At 33.3% G+C, this 21,354-nt stretch overlaps 1 protein-coding gene across 2 annotated transcripts in view; it reads left to right on the top strand.

Annotated features, from left to right (window-relative positions):
* The window catches only part of LOC143232826 (zinc finger protein ZIC 1-like), a 101,023-nt gene that overhangs the window by 59,474 nt on the left and 20,195 nt on the right, over positions 1–21,354 (top strand). The gene's annotated exons all lie outside the window — the stretch shown is intronic.

Raw genomic sequence — 21,354 nt, 5'->3', positions numbered from 1 at the left:
ACCAAGAGTTGGCGGTGGGTGGTGATGACTAGTTGTCTTCCCTCTAGTCTTACACTGCTAAATTAGGGACGGCTAGCGCAGATAGCCCTCGAGTAGCTTTGCGCGAAATTAAAAAAACAAACAAACAAAACAAAAACAAACTTTAAGTGGGTTTCTTGTCATCATGATTACCATTATAAAAGGTAATTATAAAATTATGTACCACTTACATTTATTAAAATTAAAAGAAAATTAAGAAATTCTGTCCAAGTGAGGCATACATATTATACTGTGAAATCCCGATGTTGAAGTTGTTAAGAAACGTTTTAGCGTGTTTGTAAGTCCATTCTGACAAAGGTATCATTATAATAGCCATTGTCACTCGATTACACGAGCCAAACGAAAACAACAACAACAAAAAAAAAAAGAAACTAGCAAGCACGTGAAGTTCAAGGTTATGCGAATGTAGACTTTTTTTCTTTTGTACAACCAAAACAAACGCTTTGTTTGTTTTTGGAATTTCGCGCAAAGCTACACGAGGGCTATATGCGCTAGCCGTCCCTATTTTAGCAGTGTAAGACTAGAGGGAATGCAGCTAGTAATCACCACCCACTGCCAACTCTTGGGCTACTCTTTTAACAACAAATAGTGGGATTGACCGTCACATTATATCGCTCCCACGGGTGAAAGGGCGAGCATGTTTGGCGCGACGGGAATTTGAACACGCGACCCTCAGATTATCCTTGCTTGAATGGAAACTAACAAAAGATTGTCTGCTAAACTGTTCTGATTTGTTGCTTTGTGCCCGGCATGATTTAATGGTTTGGGCACTCGACTAACAATTTATAGGTCGCGGATTCAAATTTCCATCTCATCAAACATGATCGCACTTTCAGCTGTGCGTGGGAGAGGGTATATATGACGATCAATCAGTAGCGGATTTAAGGTTGGGGTGTAGCTCTTTCTAGCCTCTACCTAATTGTGCCCTGGGGTGTAGCTCTTTCTAGCCTCTACCTAATTGTGCCCTGGGGTGTAGCTCTTTCTAGCCTCTACCTAATTGTGCCCTGGGGTGTAGCTCTTTCTAGCCTCTACCTAATTGTGCCCTGGGGTGTAGCTCTTTCTAGCCTCTACCTAATTGTGCCCTGGGGTGAAGCTCTTTCTAGCCTCTACCTAATTGTGCCCTGGGGTGAAGCTCTTTCTAGCCTCTACCTAATTGTGCCCTGGGGTGAAGCTCTTTCTAGCCTCTACCTAATTGTGCCCTGGGGTGAAGCTCTTTCTAGCCTCTACCTAATTGTGCCCTGGGGTGAAGCTCTTTCTAGCCTCTACCCAGTGTGCCCTGGGGTGTAGCTCTTTCTAGCCTCTACCTAATTGTGCCCTGGGGTGTAGCTCTTTCTAGCCTCTACCTAATTGTGCCCTGGGGTGTAGCTCTTTCTAGCCTCTACCTAATTGTGCCCTGGGGTGTAGCTCTTTCTAGCCTCTACCTAATTGTGCCCTGGGGTGTAGCTCTTTCTAGCCTCTACCTAATTGTGCCCTGGGGTGTAGCTCTTTCTAGCCTCTACCTAATTGTGCCCTGGGGTGTAGCTCTTTCTAGCCTCTACCTAATTGTGCCCTGGGGTGTAGCTCTTTCTAACCTCTACCTAAATACGCCACTTCTGTCAATCCCATTATTCGCTGGTAAAAGATTAGTCCAAGAGTTGGCAATGGATGGTGATGACTAGTTGTCTCCCCTCTTGTCTTTCAATGCTAAATTAGAGACGGCTAGCGCAGATAGCCTTCGTATAGCTTTGCACGAAATTTATAGCAAACCAGATTGTTACTTTATTTTACTTGCAAAGTAACTCATCACACTGTAATACACTCTCTTGAAGTAATCATCTTCACAAAAAACAAAACAAGACAACCAAACAACAAAAAACTATTTTAATGTAATATCTAGTGGCCAACTGTAAAGTAGGGTTGAAATCTAATTTTTATGATTTCATATTCTTTAGAACGTGTTGTATCAAGGTAGTATAATTAGTTAACACTGTATTCATCTTGCCATTCTGTGCTAGTTCAGAAGGATATTTTGGTGATTTTTAAAAAAATCTTTTTATAGAAACGTTAGAGGTGAATTGTGACATTCAGAGTTATACAAATCGTTAGAGGTGAATTCTGACATTCAGAGTTATACAAATCGTTAGAGGTGAATTCTGACATTCAGAGTTATACAAATCGTTAGAGGTGAATTCTGACATTCAGAGTTATACAAATCGTTAGAGGTGAATTCTGACATTCAGAATTATACAAATCGTTAGAGGTGAATTCTGACATTCAGAGTTATACAAATCGTTAGAGGTGAATTCTGACATTCAGAGTTATACAAATTGTTAGACGTGAATTCTGACATTCAGAGTTATACAAATCGTTAGAGGTGAATTCTGACATTCAGAGTTATACAAATTGTTAGACGTGAATTCTGACATTCAGAGTTATACAAATCGTTAGAGGTGAATTCTGACATTCAGAGTTATACAAATTGTTTTTATATCGATATAAACATTTTCTATTTCTCTTCCTCTTACATTTCAATATTTACGTTACAAATGCTGTGGCTGATAATACTTTTGAAATTTAACTTTTTATTCTGCTATATCAGAAGTATTAATGTAGGCAGTCCATAAATAAATAAAAAAAATGAATTTTTTCCATTTTCCAAATGTTTTTAATTGTTTTAAAAATAGTAACGATACTGTTTTAATTTCAGTTAGGTGTATTTAAAATGTATTGATCTTATTAAGAAAATGAAAGTTCAATTCCGTCAAAACAATATAATACTCTAAATATATTACACTAAAACAAATGTTTTATAATGGGTAACTAAATTTATAGCCTTCGATGCAAGTTTGTTCATACCTATACGTAGGACACAATTTAAAATTTTTTTCATCGTAACTTCTTCTCGCATAAAGTTTACACCTGTCCCAAGAAAGGATATGCAACTAAATGTAAGGAAACAAAAGAGTCAGGTTGGTCTGAGCCTACGGTTCAACTATGAAGCTGATGAGTTGGATCATTGATCACAAAAGTTAAAGTGCCAATGGGCGAAGACGCCCAGCCTTCTAATGGTGATTTACCTCCACCTGTTACCATAGTGAAATTTATTCGGCTAGTTCCTATAAATTTCTGAGGAGGTTTGTAGCTGAAGTCAGAAACTGTTTCACCAGAGAACCATTAAATAGGTAATTTGTTGAAAATGAACCACCCAAAGAACAAACGATTTTTGGTTCAAAAACAATTCTTCCACTTTCACAACATACAGTTTTGAATTCTTCAACAAGTCTTAAGATTGTCAGCTGCCAACAAATACAGTTTCTTAAAACTACACAGTATTAAGATGAAAACTGGTTTAATTGAAACTATAAAATCCGCATACTAATGAAAATAATCTTGAAATGCATTTAAAATGTTTCAACGAATCATCATTAACCAATTTGCAGACTTGGTTTGTTTTATGTACATCAAATAATTATTATAATATTGTTTATTAATTATATGAGCTAAATCCTAAATAGTGTGATAACTGGAAACGCAAAATATTTCATGTTTATAGTAATTTGTTTAAGATTAAATTTATATTTTTACTTTCTACATTTCAAAGTTCGAAATAAAATTATAGTACTTTATCAAACATCATCAAAGATCCCTTGGTTGAGCTGATAAATAAATTCTGCATTCAAATATCAATCCAAATTGCGTTATTTTATATTATAACAAGTTTATCGCTTTTAAATTCTACTATTTTATCAGTCTTAGCCTGAAGGGAATGATCTAATACTCAAAACTATAAGATTCGTATGTAATATCAATGTTTTTAGATTAGCAAAAAATTAAAGTTTACAATTACGTGATGAAATGTCATTCATAAATATTGTGAAAAACGAAGACTCATATTAATACTCTGTTTAAACTAAAGTGTAACGGAGAACCTTATAACGTTCTGCGAGTTTTGCTAGTTATTCTCCCTACATACTGCATGCATGTATTTCACTCGGCATTAATGCTTGAACACCCCAAGAAAATGGTTTTTATTATTGCTTAATTGTAATTACATATTTCAACTCTGACTTACATTTTAAATGAATAACAGTTGATTTAGATGTATATTTTAATTAGAAACTATGTTACTTTATAATTATTTTATATAGAAAAAATCTGCCCGCTCAGATGTAAATTTTGTTTATTGTCTTTAAAATTTTATTCATTGTTAGTTTTATTAAACGATAATTATTGATTTGAAATTACTTAGTTCTGTCATTTTAAGAGTTGTTCACCCTGTGAAGCGCGTGTGTTTGTGTTTCTTATAACAAAGCCACATCGGGATATCTGGTGAGTCCACCTAAGGGGATCGAAGCGCTGATTTTAACGTTATAATTCTGTAGACTTACCGTTGTACGAGGGGAACAGCGGTAATTCTTCGGATTTGCAACGGTAAAATCAGAGGTTCGGTAGATAGCTCGATGTGACTTTATTATAAGAAAACACACACACACACTTGTTCGTGCACTTGAATTCAGAGTCACCGAATGTTTTATCTTTTTTCATCCTGTAAACATGTATTCTGTGAAAAACCGTTCATACAAGAATAAATATATTTTGGCAAATATTTTAATAAAAAAGATGAATAAATATTATTTAAACCGAAAAAGAAATGGACAACAAAACAATTCGAGTTGTAAATTAAAAGACGTGGCATATTCATTTAATATTCATAATATTCGTTTATGACGTTTCATAATTCATTCGAGAACTCAAAGAAAACAGTTATGACTACAATACATTTTATCTATAGTTATGCTGATTTTTTGTTTTAAAGTTTCACATAAAGCTGTTCAAGAGTTACCTGCGCATAGCCGCTGATAATCTTGAGAAGATGGACTAGGGAAAAGGAATTTTTTCAACAGCACCCGCCGCCAATTCTTGAGCTACTCTTGTCTGACCCAGTAGTGCTATTTGACAATTGCTCTTATAGAATATCCATACTAATTGCTAGGCTACGCCAGACCCAAAACGTGGTGGATATCCACAACTATTAGATAAATAGGATGTAATGCACATGTTAACTTGTTAAAATGCTTTATAAGCTAATAGTTTCAACTCGTTATTGTGCCTTCCGTAAGAGGTAGGTCTTTGTAATCCTTAGAAATATTTTTATAGTGTTATACATAGTATATGGTATTAAGAATTTGTAAGCATGATACCTTGAGATAAGTTTTGAGCGCTAATCCTACAATTATGTAATTGATATAGTTTTATAAGGTTTCCATAAAACCTTTAATTTGATAATCACTAAACATTTATTTTCAACAACTAGAGACCGTAAAACCTAGAACAAAGGTTGCATGTTTAAATAAAATATAAATTTCAACCAAAGGAAATTAGCTTAGATAGTAGTTTTAAACAAACTATCGTCTCAGAAAACAAATCACAATGGCAGAAAGCTTAAACTAATGAAGCATTATTTCAATCGTTATTTCTTTAATATGTGTGATATATATTATCATTTTACAGAAATCATAAAGAATGAAACATTTAGAAATATATGACATTATTCAGACAACTGACTGAAATTCTTTTCTCTAACGTTATTAACACGCGAAATATGCTAGTTAGTCCAAACCACGCCTGTGTACGCTCTACCTGTTAGCGACCGGCGCCATTACCACACGCACCGTGCATCATAATTAGGTGACTAATGAATTTTCTATTACATAAATTTTTGAACAGTTACTGTGAAACACTAAACTGAAAATGAGTTCCACAACATTGTCACATTGTTTTCCGACTCCGTCTGTTTTAATCTTTCCTAACGTTTGTAGTCAATTTCAAATATACAAGTATAACTTTCGTATAATGTTTTCTTTTACATTTGAAATATATTTGAACTTATTTATATTTTATAATGTACTAGTGAGTATTTGGAGTTGTTCATGACTATCTGTGAAATAAGTTAGAGTTGAAAGTTTTATAGATTTGTCAGTCTTAAAACGCTTTAACTTGTACCAGTAACCACAGAGGTAAGAAACTTTTGTGTACATTGAAATCAGAGAATTAAAGTCGACCATGTTGTGGAAATTTTGTTCTCTTTTTACTCTTTTCTGTTATTGTTTGAACCGATAATTGTCAAATTTCTTCTACTGTATAAACTTGCCAAAAAATGTGTTGAACTCGTACTGTTTTTTCCTTCTTAGTGTCTTTGCTTTAAAACATTTTCTTTTTTTTTGTAATGTAAGTAATGGTTCAGTGATAGGGTTTTAAAAGGTTTCCAACACAAACTGTTCTTAAACTATTACTAGAGCAGTCTTCCACTTTACATGTTCGTAAACGATATAGAAAATTAAAATAACTGAAACTGACAATGATTTTACAATATTCTTTTATAGCTACATCACGTTATTTAAACTACAATGATGTTTTTATTGCATTTTATGTGTTTAATTACGTTAGAAGTTGCTAAGATGAAAATATGTGAAATGCTTTATTTCAAAACGCTCTTCATCTATTTAACTTATTTACTTTAGACAATGTAAGGAGCTTCGAGCTGCTGTTGGTCATCAGACGCTGATCTCTAGCAGCAGTTCGACTTTGTCTTCAAATCATCGCAGAAATATCAAGCTCGTTATATTATATTATATATATAGTAAACCGCTACTAACAACGTAAAAATCTCTTATAATCAAGATGACTTGTCCTTTTCAAGGTCTCGCTGTTTACTATTAAATAAAAATTTCGACTTTATGAAATGAAACTGCTGGTTGCGGAATAATCTATTTAGAGCAATTAGAAATTGCTGGTCGTGAAATATTTGGTTTTGGGCATCCATCAACTACTAGTTGTGAAATATTCTTTACTGAATAACTTGAAGCTGCTGGTTTTGGAATACTCTCTGCTAGGCGCCATGCACTTTTAGTTGAAGTTGTCATAACTTCCCTGCAGTAGCAACAATAGAACTGTACGATAACCTATAATATAACTAGTTCGTTTATTTTTAGATTTGAAGCAGCATATTATAACACACTGATGGAAAGCCTGTAGAATATACATTTGTTTGATGTTGCAAAGTATATGTATATATAAGCACAATGGCACCAATCTTCTTGCAAAAGTTGCATTACTCCTCTGGTATACAATAACAATATTCGTAATGGCCAGTCAGGTGTACAACACTGTAAATATAGTTATTCTTCAGTTCTTTGTTATCGAGTCGATTGAGTTCCTTTATTATACACCCTAATGTAAATACCATATTTTCACGATGACAAGACTTAATTAAATCTGTTAATGGTTTAAAAATAAACAGACAAACAAGTGGAAATACGTCAAAGAAAAAAGGCAAGAAAAAAAGTATTTAGCATAAAAATGATAACTCATAAAATACAAGTATGTATTATGATTACTTTCCTCTATACATTTTAGAAAATTATGTTATTGTATGAATCTGGTTCTATGAACTACTTTGGCCTGATTGTGTTTTAGTGTTTTAGGAATGAGATATGTTCAAGTTAAAGCCTGGGTCTCAGTAGTATAAGCACAACACGTTCTTTTAAGACTATTTCGTTTTCGGGATTTTGAAAATTATGCTTCTATTTTTCTTTTACAAAACTTCAAAATTAGGTTAATTCTTTAAGTTTTTGTTTATTTTCACTTTATTTAAATTCTAAAACAGCATTGTCACGAACGTTTTAATTCTCCTTAAATGTTTTCACCTAAACAATTTTTTTCACTATCAAGGATACCTAATAAACGGCATTATCATTTTTGTTTTGCTTTTGTAGTTTCAGCATTATTACGAACGTTTTAATTCTTCTTAAATGCTTTTACTTAAAGAATTTTGTTCTTTATCAAGGATACTTAATAAACAGCATTATCGTTTGTTTGTTTTTGTAGTTTATCGACTTAATTCTCCAATATTTGGTTATAGAAATGAAGCATTTACTTCTGATAAATCATCAAGTCTTGAGAATGAAGTTAATTTTGTTTTCCAAATGTTTAATATTCTGACCATTAACTAACAATTTGATCTCCCTGTGTTCAAGCTAATTCAAAGTACAAAGAAAAAATACTTTAGGTATTTCACATGAAAAATTATGGTGCAAAATTTCAACAAATACTGAGAACCAGCAGAATAAAATCTGGTGTTGATTTCAACGGATATTAAAAACTGACACAGTATAGCTTATTAGCAATGACACCACAATTTGATGTTGATTTCAACAGATATTAAAAACTGACACAGTAAAAGTTGTTAACAATGACACCACAATTTGATGTTGGTTCCAACAGACATTGAGAATTAATACAGTACAGCTTGTTAACAATGACACCACAATTTGATGTTGATTTCAACAGATATTGAGAACTAACACAGTAGAACTTGTTAACAGTGACACCACAATCTGACGTTCATTTCAATAGATACTGAGAACCAGCACCTGCTAACAGGAGCATCATAATTTCAGGTTAATATATATTCCATACAAGATGTAAAAAGCTTCAACGGTGTTTTCTGCTATATAATAAATAAAATTTTTATATAACTTTTATTAGAGTACCACACTTTGTCTCACTAATTTTGTATTAACTTAATATTTATTTAGCCTTCTTAATTTTTCTTTTCCATTCTCAGTATCCATTCAAAAAGCTTCAAAATCGAATTGGCCTTAAGTCTTACGCCATTTATGAATCCCTTAAACGTAAACTTACACTTAATTGTAAGAAAATAGCAAATGACTATTTCAGGTATATACATATGTAAGAAATACGCAAGATGATAACAATCTAAGGGTTTATTTTTGCGACTCCCAATATAGCTTACGTGCCTCAGCCCAGGAAGATTGGATGTAATAATTTCTATTTCTCTCTGTTTTGATATGGCGGCAGCCATATACCTAAAGAAAAGTTAATAATTATGTGTATTGTCACGGACGAAACAGTTACACCTTTTGTATTCAAAACACGATAGTGAAGCATTATGTTTTTGACGCGTAGCTTTTCATTATTATTCTTCCAGATCTCTTTCCGCAATTAATTATTTTTCGTGTTATTTTAATTTCTGAAGTTATTAATTTTGTTACCTTTCCTTCGTATGGATTATGAGGTATGTGATGGTATTTATTTAGACGTTAGCTTCCGCCATCTGCATGTTAATCAAAATGTGGAGGAATGTATCCTTGTCATGGGTTTTCAATTTGCTGTTGTGCAGTGAATGCAAAGAAAAGTTGGAAAAAGTTACATTTCAATACTACTGATATTTTGAAAGAAGTATTATCATGGAAATAATTCGTAGCTTGTATAGTTATAGTTTATCTATGTCTACGTTGTTCTATGCGTATGAAAAAATGTAACGCGAAATGTGTCTCCAGGTAACAAGTACCAATGTCTCCAGGTAACAAGTACCAATGTCTCGCTGTTTTTACTGTTAAACTTATTATTTCTAAACCCCTGTTTGCCAGTAGCATTCCGTTCTACCAAGGAATGTGTTAAGGAATGACGTAGTGAATGGTCTCTTGACCTTCGGCGAGACAACTTGAAGGTCTGGCTGTTTTATCGCATGCGCAATAATCGCCTACCTTCCTGAGCTGAAGGAGTGGCAGAAAGCGAGTCACTCGTTTAGCCCCTTAAGTTGCTGTTCCTTCCTACCCTCCCAACAGGGATAGCATTTGTTACGGGCTGAAGTGACACTCAATAACACTTGGGGATGAAGGGTCTGGGGGACCGTCTGAATAGTAAGCGATTTCGGTAAGTGGACCTAATTTTTATGAGTCAAGAAATTGAATGATTCTGGTAAAAGTAGACGTTCCCTTGACAAGCAGCCAAAGTTGGTTACTGAAGTACTAGGCATAGAAAACAATCGCATAATGTATCTCTACCAGTGTTTTCTGTTTTAAGCCAATGTTCATTGCTATATGTTTCCTTCATCAGTGCTGCCATCTATACCTGGTCTTCAGGCGACATCTGAACATTAAAGGTGTCAAGTGTTTCAAAACTGTGATAACCTGTCACGCTTTTGTTTTATATCTTTCAAAAGTGAGATATTATTTATCATTTGATTAATCCACTGCTCCACTAGCTGGTGTAAATCATCACCCATCTATACGTGCCTAGAATTGGGCTACGAATAGAGAGCAGATATATTTACATAGTTTAAATTGATATATTCATAGTTGAAGTTGTTCGTTTTCTTGTTTACGCTAAGGGCTAGTTAATTCCATAAGTGAAAGAGTTGTTAGGAAAAGAACGAATCGCACCATACAATACAGCGATAAATTCTTAGCTTTTAAATTACTATATTAAGCAAATGCGTTTTCAGTTGTGTATCATTTTTCTAGTGCACACCGTATAAAACCAGTAATACTTTGCAACATTTCACAATTGATATAAATATGAGACATTTTTATTTGACAAATTTTCGTTCTCTTATCTCTTCGGTATAACATAAGGAGACGTTAATTAAGGAAATGAAAATTAGTATTAGTTAATTATTTTTTAAACAAGAAACCATCGATCTCTGTCTCATGTCGATGTCTTTGTTTATTTCAGAGGCAAAGCCACACAGTTAGCTATTTACGCTCTGGTACAGAAAATCAAACCCTGAATTTTATCATGTAAATCTATGAATTTATCACAGACCAATTGGATAACCTTCATGATGTCAAAATTATGACTTTGTTTCAGCTTCAATAATCTTAATTTTGTATTTAAGAATATACAAACTTTGAATATGTTATGTATGTTTGTTGTCGACACAGAAAGTTAACGAGGAAATTTCTACGAAACATTTTATTAGATATTTCAGTTGGTATATAAGCCAATAATATTCTTGGTAGCCCAGCACAACTTCATACACATGTTTTCAATACCATTTACATTTATCACTGGCATAACTAAGTAATGAAACAAAAATAATAACTTTATGATACCTACCACAAGTCAAGAAAATCTCATCAGGAAAGATTAATCTCATATTTTAAGATTAAAAACTCACCAGACAGATTTGACTAAACATTTTCACATTCTGAATTACAAAATTCAACAAGCAAAATTAACTTAAATTTTTAGAAACAAATCTTAATACATATGTTCATTTAAGATTAATTAGATTTTGAAACATAGAATTCTGCAAGAAAATATGATTGAACTTTCCTCACATTTTTAAATACAAAAACTCTTAGGTAAAATTAATGTAAATTCCTTATACGTTGCGATACTTAACTTAATAGGTAAATTGGATTAGAATTCGATCATTTCAAGTAGATGCAAAATGGAAAAACTGGTGTGATGGTTAAAGCGCTCGAATCGCAATTTGAGGGTTGCAGGTTAGAGTCCCTTTCACCGAACATGCACACCCTTTCAGCTGTGAGATGGTTATAAGGTAACGGTTAATCAACTCATTGGTAGAAAAGTAACCTTTCTTCTAGTCTGTCACTTCTAAGCTAGGAAAGGTGAATAAACCTCGTATAGCTTTACACGAAATTCAAAATAAAGCAAGTGGCCAAGCAGTTTTAACTGAAACTCACTACATTCCGGACGTATATGCTACATTCAATAAATCGTTTTAGCAAGTTATAACAAAACTGTATGTGGTTTAGCTTTCATTAAATATACCAAATAATAGTTTTAAGGTTTTCGCCACACTTCTATGAATAGTTATTACTGTGACTATATTCAATATGCGATCAAGATTTGAAGAAGACAAGAGATAACAAGTTAGTACTCTTATACACAGCAAGATCCAATTTCCTTCTATCGCAATGTTATTCAAAAACCAAACAGACACTGAAAATAAAGTCGTCAGGATATAGCCATGAGCTTTAAATTCTATAGTACTCTGTATTGTTGATGGGATTGTAAAAAGAGTAATTCAAATACTACAAAACATTTTGATAAATTGTTCTTGGTTTAAAATATTCTAACAAAGCTACACAAGAGATAACTGGAGACATCTGTTCTTACCTTTCAACTGTTGCAAGGTTGGATAGAAGGTAGCAGCATCCACCGCTAATTCTTCGATTGTTCTTGCTGATCCAAAGTACAGACAGTGTTTTAGGGGAACATGACGCGAAGCCTGAAACCTCTAATTCACAGTGTGGGTATGCTAACCACTAGGCTACACTCAACTAATTTGAAAGAGTAACTAACATTTATTTCGCTAATACTAATTTAGCCATAATGCTATCTAGGTTTTTTATATATATGTGAAAAGTAAGGGAACATGACATATCAACAACATAATACTTTAAACATGATAACTCTGGCAGTTGGGCAGACATTTTTTAGCATGGTATATCAACAACATAATACTTTAAACATGATAACTCTGGCAGTTGGGCAGACATTTTTTAGCATGGTCATACTGTAATGGATTGAGACGGGCTGTGCTATTGTCCTGTGAACATCCAGCTGGAACTTGCCACATACTAAACAAGATGTAAGACTGTATGCGATTTTTGTTATTTGTAATAATTTAGGATATTAAATTTAAACAACTGTAGTTATTTATAGTATTTTATAGATTAACAAATAACATTAAGTATCTTAGCAAATCGCTCAGCAAATCCAACTTCGCTCTGGTGTTCATGTGTTAAGGGCCGAAAAGCCCTCTTACAGCACGGGTATCAACTGATAATCCAAGGCAAAGTGATAATATAATCTTTTTGTTACTCGTAATTAAAACTATCGTTGATTGTATATTTTACTGGAGAAGTTTAGCAGCTCTTCTAATAGAAGTTATGACACAAATGCATTTTCTATAGCTTCAGTCGCCTAGAAAACAATCGTTGATCAATGACGCTACCAACTAGAAGTAAGTGATGAGAGAACAAGCTTGTCGAAACGTTGTACATTCGCTAATAAAGTTTCTTTCATAACTCATTCAAATCGTCTGTCTCTAAACGCTACTTTCTAAAAGTGGGTTTCGCGTCATCAGTAAAAGAAATATACTGTAATTGTTATAGTAGTGAGTTTAAATACTGAAGGGGAATTTATTAAAGCTTTGCACCAAGATGGTATATAATATCAGTATATAATATCAGTGTATAATATCAGTATATAATATCAGTGTATAATATCAGTATACAATATCAGTATATACTATCAGTGTATAATATCAGTATACAATATCAGTGTATAATATCAGTATATAATATCAGTGTATAATATCAGTATATAATATCAGTGCATAATATCAGTGTATAATATCAGTATATAATATCAGTGTATAATATCAGTATACAATATCAGTATACAATATCAGTATATAATATCAGTGTATAATATCAGTATATAATATCAGTATATAATATCAGTGTATAATATCAGTATATAATATCAGTATATAATATCAGCGTATAATATCAGAGTATAATATCAGTATATAATATCAGTATATAATATCAGTATATGATATCAGTATATAATATCAGTGTATAATATCAGTATATAATATCAGTGTATAATATCAGTATATAATATCAGTATATAATATCAGTGTATAATATCAGTATATAATATCAGTGTATAATATCAGTATATAATATCAGTGTATAATATCAGTATATAATATCAGTGTCTTAAAAACACACATTTTAATTCGAAAGTAAAATTCACTGCTTGAAAATGGACCCTCACTGAAATTACGGAGTATTAATAGCAGCAGATCAGTTTGGAAGATGCAGAAATTCTAAGTTTTGAGTTTTCCCACAATGTCAAGGCCATTTTAAATAAAAACATTAAGGTTATATACATACTTATATACCTAAAAATTTTGTGAGCCAATCAAAAGATATCTTCACTTTTCAAGTAATTAAATACACTTACCACTAACTCGTCTAATTAATTTTACGTGGAGCTTGGATCCTTTTCAAAACCCAGAGTAAAAAAAAAAAGAAAAAAGGATAGAAACGCCAAACAAATGGTGAGGGAAAGTATCTCTTTTTACGGTGTCAAATGGCTTAAATAATAAAGGGTGTAATAAATCTAACATAATTCTGCAACTGTTTAAACGTAATCGTCTAGTGTTACAGCATTTTAATACTTAAAAAAAGCAAAATAATCTTACGATAAGTTACGTTTTTTATGTTTTGTCAACCGTCTTCACTTTTATTGTTATAATTCATAATAACTTGATCAGCAGTATACCTATCGTTACGTGATGCCTGTATTAACATGAAACTTTTTGTTGTAACTTAATGATAAGGATGAAGACGGTTGACAAAACATTTTATGTACAAACTTCGAATGTTTCGTAACATACACTTATTCCATTTTCAGCGAAATCTAAAAATAGTTTTACAAATATATTTATTAACTAATGCGATAAAATGTTTTGCTTTGTCAACCGTCTTCATCTTTATTATTAGACTTAATGTAACATGATTAGCAATGTATCTATTGTTGCATGATGTCTGTGTTAATATCATAACTTTTTTGTAACTTGGATATAATTATTACGTAAGCTTTTTTGATTTCTTGACCATATCCTGTTATAAGCTACGATTAGTTATACGCTCATAACTTTTTACTATTTAACCATTTTATTCTTTAACTTGTGCAGGAATACTTACATTATTACGGTAAATCTGCTTGATGTGAGGTTTTGGTGTATATATTAAATACTTTGATATACATCTGTAAAACGTACAGTTATTAAGAACAATGATACTCGTCTGTTGCCCAGCACTATATTTATCCAACAAATACGATGATCTAACAGCAGGATAGCCTCCTGCCACCTTAGACCCAAAACGGTATCCCACCGCGCGGTGGCCAGCTGTTTCCGAGTCTTACCCCATATTCGTGGTTTAGTGTTAATCCAGCTATTTTTTTATTTTCACTGTACTCCACCAAAATGTATTAACATAGTACATAAGTCCATGATAGCGATAAACTCATTTGAAGTAAAATGTATTCTAAAGACGGCTAGCATGGATATTAAAACTTTAAAAACCTACATATGTTGTAGGTATAATAACTATACTAACGGCACTGTAGCAGCATATCTTGATAAGGGTTATGTTGTTGTTTGCTACAAAGTCACAGTATATCTGAATAATTTTCAGAACCAAAATGTTTAGTATTTCAAACTAGCAAAGAAATCCAGCAAAGCCGGGCTTAAAAGGTAATGCCACAAATGCGAATGTGGTCCACCTTTTACACAGTTTTGAGTCCTAACGCACGAACGGTTGATCGAACACAGTGCTTTAAACGCATATCTTGATAAGGGTTGTGCTGTTGTTTGCTACAAAGTCACATTTTAAGTGTATTAATTTAAATTCGGACTCTGCCGGTAACCCTTCATTTAGTGTAATAGGTTGACACTTTATTTGTAAAGCAGCTACAAGAAAGGTGATATTTCAAAGTCAATATTTTATTTTTAGTGCCTCATGTAGCTTCATAAAATCCCTCAAAGTGGTTTAATTAATTTAGTTTGGTTCGTTTTTTTTTAATTTCGCGCAAAGCTACACGAGGGCCATCTGCGCTAGCTGTCCTTAATTTAGCAGTGTAAGACTAGAGGGAAGGCAGCTACTCATCACCACTCACCGCCAACTCTTGGGCTACTCTTCTATCAACGAATAGTGAGAATCACCGTAACTTATAACACCCCTACGGCTGAAAGGGCGAGTATGTTTGGTGTGACTAGGATACGAACACTCAGATTACGAGTCAAGTGCCTTAACCACCTGGCCATGTCGGGCCTTAATTAGCTTCGATTGAGACAATGTCAAGATAGATTCTGAAAATATATCTTTCTCAAATAACTACTGCACATAGTGCATAGTTCATCACAATACCTGAAAACGTTATTTTTCTATAACATTCTATCAGCGCAGGGCTGTAACAGAATTTTACAAGAATATCATAAAGCTCTTTAAGCATTTTAACAATACAGAAAGTTTAAACTAGCTCAAAGAAAAGACTAACATCTTGATACTACCAAACGAATACTCATAGTTGCAGTAATAAAGTCTTATCCAAAGCATTCTCTAAGCCCAGACCTGTTATCTATAACAAACGATAAGTACTGGATCTCGTAACACCAGTGATGTTTTGCCGCCGATTTCTTTTCATCTTTGACAATCTAAGTACCACTAAGATTAATATTTTGGTTATAGGTTGATTTCCATACAATACCGAGGAGATATCTGCATATGGTAGCATACAGTTCGAAATGATTTGAGGTTTAGTTTCAGAACTTTAATCATATCGTGGGCTAAAGACTTTAAGTATAGTCGGTACAAACCCAATACCTCATCAAAATGCAGTATATTGTCAAATGTATCTATATATACAGAAGGACAAGGCTGAAAATTCTACTCAAATCAATGTAATGCTGGTAGTTATGGAACACTTCATACTGTGCAAATGAATAAGAATACCTATGTTATGTCTAGAGAACAGTGTATCCAGTATTACAACACATTATTTGGATAAGACATTATGCAATGTCACACGAAAATGGGGTAATGTCCTGCCCTGTGAAAAGAAGCACGTGCCAATAACACCATCACTTTCTAACTATGAGAAGAAAGCTCCTTCAACATGTGGGTTCAGTAACTATATTTGCTTGAAAGAGAAATGTATCGTAGATTTTTCTTACAAAACAACCCACCAGATAGCAGGTTCGCATATATGCATTGTAGTTGTGTGGGCTTTCATTTACACAGATCCAAAACTATATCTATCAAATGCCGTTCGCAGATACAAGTCGCCTCATCGAAAATAATAATACATCTAAGGAACTCACTGTTATAATTCAACTAGTCGAGAAGCATGGTAGTCATAGGGTTAGCCTCATGTCCGCCTTGAGTAGCAAGTGCAAAATTTTGTATGCAAGAAATTTCAGATATATTTTTAAAGTCTTAAACACTGCGGCCTTGCTCACAAAGTTTCCCGAACTTCCTTCAAAATACTTTGTTACTAAAGAAACGGGTTTTGTTTTATTTTTTTACATACACTTAGTCATTTAGTGTTCTTTCGGAACACACAAAACTTATCGTCGTTTTCTGTTCTTTTATTTATTATAATACCATTTAACTGTATTATTTAATGATGTTCATATGTAATAAGATTATCAGAAGTGTCGTTTCACGAAAATAACAGACTAGAGTACAGCAATACGAAACAATCCTTTTTTTTTCTTGATGTTGAAAAATCACTATATTGGCACTACTGTTGAGAAAAATCTTCAATTTTGATTTAGACCAAAATAATTCAAATTAGAACTAGTGCATGAGGTTATTTTAAATTCCAAAACATAGTTGTATAGAGTAGTCTTAACTCAGACTGTTTTTTGTTGTTGTTTGGTATTAAGCAGAAAGCTACACAATGGGCTATCTGTGCTCTGCTCACCACGAGTATCAAAATCGGGTTTATCGGTAGGATTCCGCAGACATGCTGCTGTGTCAGTGAGGTCAACTCAGACTTAAAAATCATATTAGGTTGTTTCTATTTTATGTACGAAATAACCACTCATATCAGAAAGGTAGTTCTTCTTACATTTTAATAAAATTCATGTCATTTTCCTTCAAATGTGAAGGGATACCAAACCCAAGATCTTATTCAACTGTTCATAACATCTGTATCACTACAGATTCAAGGGACTTGAGAAGTAAAATGAATTAAGTTATTGTTCTTGTTGAGCTAACCGAGAGTTGTCTGCGTTAGTAATCCCTAATTTGGAACTGATAACTGATACGTTAGAGGAAAGACAGATACTCTCACCAACCACCATCAAATCGTGGGCTACTCCAATCGATTAGTGGGATTTCACCGTTTTTGTTATAACATATCCTCGTCCCCAAGATGCGAATCGCCTATTTTAATTCATCCACTTTTTTAAAGACCTTTTTGAAGTAACGAGGCCAGAACCTCACATCCACAGTTCGGCACACTAATCACTGAGCTAAATAAAATAAGTATCGTTGTAATTTTACACTAAATACGAACGTAGGTTAAATTAATGGTCATGATACGTTCTGTAAACAGTACTTGACTATCAGTTGCTAACTTTTTAAATACAACTGATTATTTTTGTTTTCATATCTACGTTCTTGCATATCAATATTATCTAAGGACCAATATATCTTAGCTTATTGCATTAAAACTGCAATCTTTAGTACTGAGTGAGTATAGCTGATCAGCACATATCAGCCTGTAACTGTAGCTAATATATTTTGTAGTTGATGTGAACTAAATATCTTTCAAAAGTTTTTTTTATTTGCTAAATAGATGGCTATTTTTACATAAAACCAAAGTTGTACGTGCCAAAACGATTGGAGTGCCACTTAAGTCATTATAAAAAACAAACAAAACGCCTTCACCGAATATTCGCTTAAAATTAGTTTCAATTTTCAACGGTTTGAACCAGCCAAAAAATGCTCATTTCTGTCTGTCAGAACGTTCCTTATGTCTCTGCTTGGAGATTGTTTCTGTACAAAACAACAACAAGACTATAAATCCCCCTGCTTATGAAACGTATACCAACTAACGGCAACCCTTGACCTCTATTTCCATTTTTGTCTTCTTTTGTTGCTTAACAATTCAGTGCACGTAAGAAACGAAGCAGTGGCTTTGACCAAGACGAGGCAAAGCTTTTGCTTCGCAAGTAACCTCGGGACAGCTAACCTAAACCGTGATGAGGCAAAGCGTTTGTTTCAGAAGTAACTTTAGGACAGATAACTCAAATCTTTATCCGTACTACAAACTCAGCACGTTAAAAAGGGTTTAATAGGCATGTTTACATTAGATTATTTATTGCTTGCTAACCATTTCAGTAAGTATGAAGATATTATTAAAGAATTTAATTAGTTCACTCCATAGTGAAGTTCAGTTTAACAGAGTTGACTTTCTCCATAAAGTAGTTCAGGTTAATAGTTTGAAAGCTTCACTCAACAGAAAAGTTCGTGTTTAAAATAACAACTTAGTTCACTCCACAGTGATGTTCATGTTAATAGAGTTGATTAACTTACTCCACAAAGAAGTTCGTGTTAACAGTTTTGATTAATTCATCATCACAGCGAAATTCACGTTATAACGCCCCCACGGCTGAAAGGGCGAGCATGTTTGCTGCGACGGGGATGCGAACCCGTGACCCTCAGATTACCACTCGCACACCTTAACCCACCTGGCCATGCCGGGCCTCAATGAAAACTGTTAGTAATAACACTAACTATTGATAATAATTCATGATTAAATAACAAGCTAGACATGTCATTTGTTTTAAGTAGACTATCACATTGCCTACGTCATATTATTTTGTTCCGCAGATACTTTAGTAAGTGTACTAAACTTACACTTATTGTACGGTTATTGTAAACAAGATTTGACTCAATAATACATAACATGAACATAAAAAGCAACAACGGACTCGGAAATTAATTGGATGTGCTAACCTTTGATATATCAGAATAATTCTCTACTGCATGATCTATGATGAATTCTGTTTTTCTGTTACAGACAAAACTGTTACTAAGGAAGATGTACAATTGTATCTGAAAACTAAAAGCGTGTTACACGACCAACAATTTAAAGTTACATGAAATCTTGACTCATTCCAACAAAGCAAAAGGAACATTGCTAAATGTCTAGATAATTAATAATAATTGTTTATGTAATAAATTGACATATCTATGTATTTTAGAAGTACATTTTCCTAATCTACTCAAGATGATTAATGTTATCGTAAGTTATCGTAAACGCCCAGGAAAATAATAACATAGCTGTAAAACTATTTCACTTGCCTAAACGATGCTCAAATGTGCAAAGGTATCGATATTTGTTCTAATGAAAAAAATATATATGTATACTCCGTCCTTGAAGTTTGTTTAGTCTTAGTAACAGTCAATTGAGTATAAATAGTTATGGTAAACTCGTCAGAACATGAATTTGCATCATAACTGTATTGAAATTCCTATTTCGAACAAAAGGAAACTCAACAGACTAAAAACTGTCTTTAACTTTGTTTCTTCAAAATTCACACAGCAATCCAACAAAAAAGGTAACTTTGAAAAGTTTTGTGACAGGAACGTGAGTTACAGTTTTTGGAACGTTTCATAAACTGAAAGTATGAAAGCAGTATGAGCGATGAATACAAATTCATATTTATAAGAAAGTTTGTTTTTTTTACATTTTCTTTGTAATTTTCTCACCAAGATAGATGTAATTAGTATTCGTAATATGTTTAACAGTTCTTTGATACATATATATTTTTACCAAATTTTTAAAACAGTTGACTTCTGTGAAGCAAAACACACTTCAAGAGCAATTTAAAATACATGCACACTTATATAAGTACTTTCACACCAAACATAATGTTTAAGTTATGGCACCTAGAGATTTAACTTCATAAGTCGTCTTCAAGTGTTAAATAGACGACATCGCCCTTTTGAAACTTTAGCCTGGCGGAAAGCTATCAATTAGCAGATCAGGTGACGTTTGACAGCTCAAGTAAAAGGCCTGAAAGTGTGGACCTGTGGACTCGGGGAGCCAAACAACCTCTTGGGTCTACACCCTTTAATACGACATGAAAATTCTTAACAATGCGCGTGCTCATGCCACTTTTAGTGTGCGAAGACGATATACATGACGTGAACGGCGCGAGCTATCAGCAAGCTTCAAATGTATAACGTTTTATTCTATACATACAATTACAGTACCTACTTTGAGCACCTTGGCGGCGACACAAGCGAAGGATGTTCCATTCACACGTTTAAATTTCAACACTCCATCCCAGAGTCCATATTTCTTAAGGCAGGACGATAGATACTCCACTTCAGTATGTCTTCTGCTTTGTACACAATTGTTTATTTCCTTTATTTCTATCTCTTAGGTTTAGTCCTATCTGTTTTTCTATACATGTATGGGAGAAGGAGAGAGAGGGGAGAATGTACTTCTTCTGCAGTCCTTACTATAAACAGTTTTCTTTGTTGTTGACCAAATCAAACAAAATGTAGTTTAAATTCTCCCTTTCCGACTCAAAGTAAGCAGAGTTTAAACGGCAGATCGTTCCAAGAAACTAAGTTATTTCACGTTGATCATCAAGATATGCCATTATTATACACTACCTTGAAATAATGCGAAAAAAACCGTCGCAGTTAAAACCAGCTCTTCCAACACTAACCAACAATTCTTGTCCAGTTAATAAGAATCCATCTGTTATATTCATTAAATACTAAAATAACCAACATTTCTAGTACAATTAAATAAGAATACTGTATTATTGTTACTAAACTCTAAAATATCTAGCAACACCAGTGCAGTTAAACAAGAATTCACCTATGTTGTTTTTACTAAGTAATAAAATAGCAAACAGTTCCCGTCCAGTTAGTAAACAAACCACTT

The sequence above is a fragment of the Tachypleus tridentatus genome, chromosome 11, assembly GCF_004210375.1.
Source record: "Tachypleus tridentatus isolate NWPU-2018 chromosome 11, ASM421037v1, whole genome shotgun sequence".
NCBI lineage: Eukaryota > Metazoa > Arthropoda > Merostomata > Xiphosura > Limulidae > Tachypleus > Tachypleus tridentatus.
Note: the sequence above shows the minus strand (reverse complement) of the source record. Positions and strands in the feature narration are given on the sequence as shown.